The sequence below is a fragment of the Dreissena polymorpha genome, chromosome 3 (assembly GCF_020536995.1).
Source record: "Dreissena polymorpha isolate Duluth1 chromosome 3, UMN_Dpol_1.0, whole genome shotgun sequence".
NCBI classification, from domain to species: domain Eukaryota; kingdom Metazoa; phylum Mollusca; class Bivalvia; order Myida; family Dreissenidae; genus Dreissena; species Dreissena polymorpha.
Genome location: NC_068357.1, coordinates 142,274,067 through 142,279,335, shown reverse-complemented (window position 1 = coordinate 142,279,335; position 5,269 = coordinate 142,274,067). Strand labels below are relative to the sequence as shown.

General features: G+C 37.0%; 1 long non-coding RNA gene across 1 annotated transcript; it reads right to left on the bottom strand.

Moving 5' to 3' along the window:
* Positions 1 to 1,580: 1,580 nt before the first annotated feature.
* LOC127871766 (uncharacterized) lies at positions 1,581 to 2,629 on the bottom strand. The gene is made up of 3 exons (XR_008045542.1): positions 2,274 to 2,629; positions 1,843 to 2,006; positions 1,581 to 1,633 (listed from the first exon to the last, which is right to left on the bottom strand). It is a non-coding gene; the product is annotated as an uncharacterized LOC127871766 (long non-coding RNA).
* Between the last annotated feature and the right edge of the window lie 2,640 nt (positions 2,630 to 5,269).

The window sequence follows — 5,269 nt, the reverse complement described above, 5'->3', positions numbered from 1 at the left end:
AATTTACCAAAGCGTGAAAAGATCCCTTTAAGGTACTTACAAAAAATATTTAGTGAACATACAATATACAGACAGACTGAATGCATCACAAACCTTCTGTGTCGTTGTTCGTTCTGACAGTCTGTCGGTACACAGACAACTCTTCCGGTGCCCAGATTGAACTGTTAAGCCAGGTGGACTGACAATTTCCACGCAGAGATGTCGTTCCTTGCTCTCACGTACAACTCTGCGAAATGCTCAGCTTGCCATTTTGTCTATAAAATAAGTAAAACCGAACAAACGCATTCAATGTATATTTGATTGGATATTTAAGATCGCATGCATTAAATTAAGAAATATGACTTTTAAATGTACGAAAAATCGTGCAAAAACTTTTTCTTTAATGCAGTGAATGCAATGTTACCGTCGTGCAAAAGATTGTTTAGTATTCTGTAGCCTCAATGATGAACGCTTGGAATGATTATGACATAAATGAGACGCTTTCATAACAATAGTCCGTTCTGCGTTCTGAGCCCAACACAGAGGTGAATGTAATGTAACCGTCGTGCAAGAGAAAAAGCATGTGTTACCACAATTATTTGAAAATTAAAAGTTTATTTAATGTCCACTTGTTATATATACTAGAACGTGTAAACATGTTGGAAACATTAATTGTACCTGCTGAATGCACGCGGAATATGAGTTCCCGGCAGAAAGGGAACGGCCATCAACTTTCTCATCAGGGCGTGGACGGCCTCCCGTCTCTCATACGTGGTCTTCAGGCCCATGCGTTGATACGCCGCAGCACAGCCTGGGTCCAGTGAAAAACGCAGCCTTTCATCTGGGCTGCGGGGAAGATTTCGCGTAGCGCCTGCCACAAGGCTGAAATAGTATATGCCAAAGTTGCATAACGAGTTGACATGTATCTTGTGCACATGTTCACATTGAATAACACTTATAAATGCAAATTGAAAAAATTATATATATATATATAACCGCTAGATGAGGATTAAAAAAGGTAAAACCAACCTATCTCAAAGTCCATTACGAATCCTTGGACTTGTGGTTCTTCCCGCCACAAACCCAAAATGTGCCGGAAGACGGCGAGGTAGTCTACCTTCCTTCTGCGTGACATCAACACGAAGAGTAAAGGCACCTGCTTCAGACAATCCTCGTGTCGTAGGAATGCGTGCACGGATAGAAGCTGATAAAAAGGCTTCCGGACGACGTGGAACGTGCCGTCGACGAACCAGCGGTTTGACTGCTGGAGTCTGCTCAGCTGATCGTCGCTGGCGAAGATGAGGTGACGTTCCCCGTCTACACGCACATCACCGCGTAGAAAACCATCTCCGATGAAGTCTGTGTCCACCTGTTGTTATTATAATGAGAATTTGCATGTGATAACATTATTTTCTGTATATTAGAAATAAATACAATGTTTGTATATTATACGTATATTGAAAATGAGCAATTCATCTCATAAATTTACCTCAAAGTCAAGTGATGATGGATCTGTTGGCCGATGCTTTTCTCGGGCACGGTTGAGGATCCTCGTCAATGTCTGCGGCTTGGGCAGGTTAAAATCTGTGGCCTCGAAAACTTGGTTTCGGGCTGAGTTAGTACACTGTCGGATACAGCTGGCTCTGGAAGATTACTGAAACGAACAGTTTAACATGGGCATAGCATTTATACTGTTAAGCATTTAACGTTTAATAGTATTATAATGTTAAGCATTTAACGTAAAACAGTATTCTAATGTGAAGCATTTAACATATAACAGTAGTATCCACTGTTAAACAGAATAACTATTTTATATTGATTGCTCAAAAGTTACACGATTATACCATTTTTAAGTTTTCATACCGTTCGTCGATCACAACGGGCGGTTGCACTTCGACTCTTGTCAAATCAAAAGGCTCAAACTCGGACGTTCGGGTGAGCGCTATGTCTTCTGACGCTGACACGTCGGACAATCCGAAATCGTGCGAAATTTCGAACCGTGGAAGCAAAGCAGGATCCTCGGATGCCTGAGCATACAACGAATAAACAACTTAAATGTATTAATGTCAAAAATAATGCCACTGTTTTATATTACTTTACTTACGATTTACGATGAACACAAAGAAAAATCATTAAGCACAGCATGATAAAGAGCTAGTCCGTTTAATAGATGATATCAAAATGATTAATAATACCAATGAAAACTATCTTTGAACTTGTTTATGCTTGTGAAACTGTAAAAACCTGAATATACTTCATATCTATAACAATAATATCGGAGAAGTAACTAGTACCTCAAGCATAGTCGACTGCGCGACATTTTCTAAGTTTAGGCTGATGTCAGGCGTTGTAGGGCGGTTGCGGCAGTCATTGCAGATGAAGGTAAGAACAATATCCCCCTCTTTGCACTAAAATATTCTGTCGCGGATATGCCTACAAAGTGTTTGCAACATTCGTCATAAATTTACAACATAACCTAATTGATTAATAACTAACTTGACGATGTTCACACATCGTTAATGCATTAAACAGATGTTGTTTTCTTTAATTACTCCGACCCCGTCAATCATTATCGAATGAAGCCATTGTCTAGCACACTCGCACCTATGCCCGGTTTTATGATCTTTATCAGGTTTTTAAATACGTGTGTGGTGTGTATTCGGGTTAACAGGGAACAAAAAATGTAGATTTATGTTGATAAATCAGTAAACTTTGGACTGACAATGAACTGACAATAAAATAAATTAAATAAATTGCAAATTATAACCATGACAATAAAATAAATTAAAAAATTTGCAAATTAGACCCATGTTCAGTCTTACCGGTCCTTAGGAAAATAATTTATTTGTCGATATTCTTAGCTAGTCAGTTGGCATTGACACTTACCTGTATTGCATCATCATCTTAATGTTATATAATCAAAAGTGTGAAAAATATAAATATGAATGAGATTATAATAATAAAATCCATATCATAATTCATTAATTAATGCGACCCCGTTTTTCATTATCGAGTGAAGCCATTGAATAGCACCCGCACCTATGCCCGGTTTTATGACCTTTATCAGGTTGTAAAATACATGTGTCTAACCAGATTAACAAATTGTAATAAGGCAATTAGATTAATTCACGTTTGCATTAAATGTCTCAGGTCTCATTTGAAAGCATTTTTACAATGTTTCGCGAGAGAATTTTAATTTTTATTGTTAGTATTTGAATAAATACTTACCTGTATTGCAGGTGCGATGCTGCCATTTGTCGCAAACGTCACATGTGATGCCATGCTGCAGCGAGCGAACGGCATTCTTACACGCTAAACACTTGTCCTCCTCCATCACAAATTCACAATCACAAACACTTACACTTACAAATTTATTTACGATTAACACAAGTAACATCCAATATCATACCAAATTTCACAGCACAATTATAGATCTAGTAACCAAAAAATAACGTAGACAGCAAAATGACTTATGATACCAATTAACACAATAATAGCACTTTTATACGTTTTTGCAATAATTTCGTTAAGAATTGCTAAATAACCGACAAAAAAACAACAATGGAACATACCAAACAAATACTCATCATTTACACCTTTAGTCAAACGCAATATTTAACAAACAAACCGATAATCGATGCAATTAAAAGCCGGCACAATTTAACAATTAAAACAATTACATACATTGGTAACAGTTTTACAACAATAATGGTTTTCAATTAATACTTTTAATCAAACGCAATATTTAACAAACAAACCGACAATCGACGCAATTAAAAGCCGGCACAATTTAACAATTAAAACAATTACATACATTGGTAACAGTTTGTAAAAAAATAATGGTTTTCAATTAATTTCATTTATCATCAATAATCAAAAACAATACAAAGGAACAAACCGACAACACAATATATATAATTTTGAACACCTTTATTCAATCATACACCCTAGTTAATAGGTGTAATAAAATATGGGACCGAATGAGCCTGGTCGATTTGGGGCCGAATAAGCTTGGGGCCGAAAAAGCCTGAAATTTCGGACTGGGCCAAAAGAGCATGGGGCCGAAAGAGCCTGCTACCTACCTTACGGAGTATCACTAGATCACCTGGACTAGTACAACTAGACACCGACCAGTACCAGAAGACCACTTGGACCAGCACCACTAGACACCTTCCCAGTACCGAAAGACCCCATGGACCAGCACCACTAGACAACTTCCCAGTAGCGGAAGATCCCTGGACCAGCACCACTAGATACTTATCCCAGTACCAGAAGATCCCCCCTGGACCAGTACTTCCCCAGCAAACACGTGACGTCGGGTAGACGTCAGTTAACCGTGGGATTCTCCTCGCGACGTCGGCGACCAAAAACCCGACGATAGGAGCCCCTTGGGGAATGGAGTTGAATTAGAACTTCTGGTTTATTAAAAGACGTAATTCTTAGCACTAAATGTTTTCACGACAAAAAGCCACTCGCTTAGAATATGGCAAGACATTCAAAATATTGACTATTCTGTATTTACAAACATAGAGACAATCTTGAATTCAATCTAAGTATTGTGAAGTTTGAACACATCTGGCTTTATTACTAGTTTATCCATAAAATTCAATGTACCCGGTATATACTCCATTAAAAATGTTTTAAATACGATTACTTCATTAACAGTTGCTATGGTATGTAACATTTACAGCCTAAAAAAAAACTGAGTACATGTTGGATAATTGATAGTTAATTTTCATATAGAAAATGTTAATTTGTTGTTGCTCTTTGAATATAGTTTTCAACACACACACACAATGCTTAATTCAACAGAGTCTGATACATTATCCTGTTTATAATGTTTGAATGACAAGTTGAATCTATATGCTTATGACTATGTCCTACGACTACTAATACAATGGGCTAATAATAAAATGGGCGTAATTAGTCTCTTTTACAAAGTTTGTTTAAATGTTTAGCTTCAGTATGTAAATTTGTATTTTCAGAAAAAATGTTAAAACAAGTGCTTGTTCATATTGTTAATAAAGTTTGTTTCAATGTTATTCTGGTATTTTATTGATTTCAATCACCTTACGTGCTTACTTTTGTATTATTTGGCTCCATGGCAGCAGGTGACAATTTAAACACATTGACAAAGACTATATGAATGAGCATTGCAGTTGGATTTTGGTTTAAAATAGGTGAAATGGCCAAGTATTGGTTGAAAAAAGGCCTAGTTTTCGGGAAATATTATTGTCAAGAAACTGGTCGGTTTTTTGGTCGCGATTATGGCCGGGAAAGTGGTTAATTT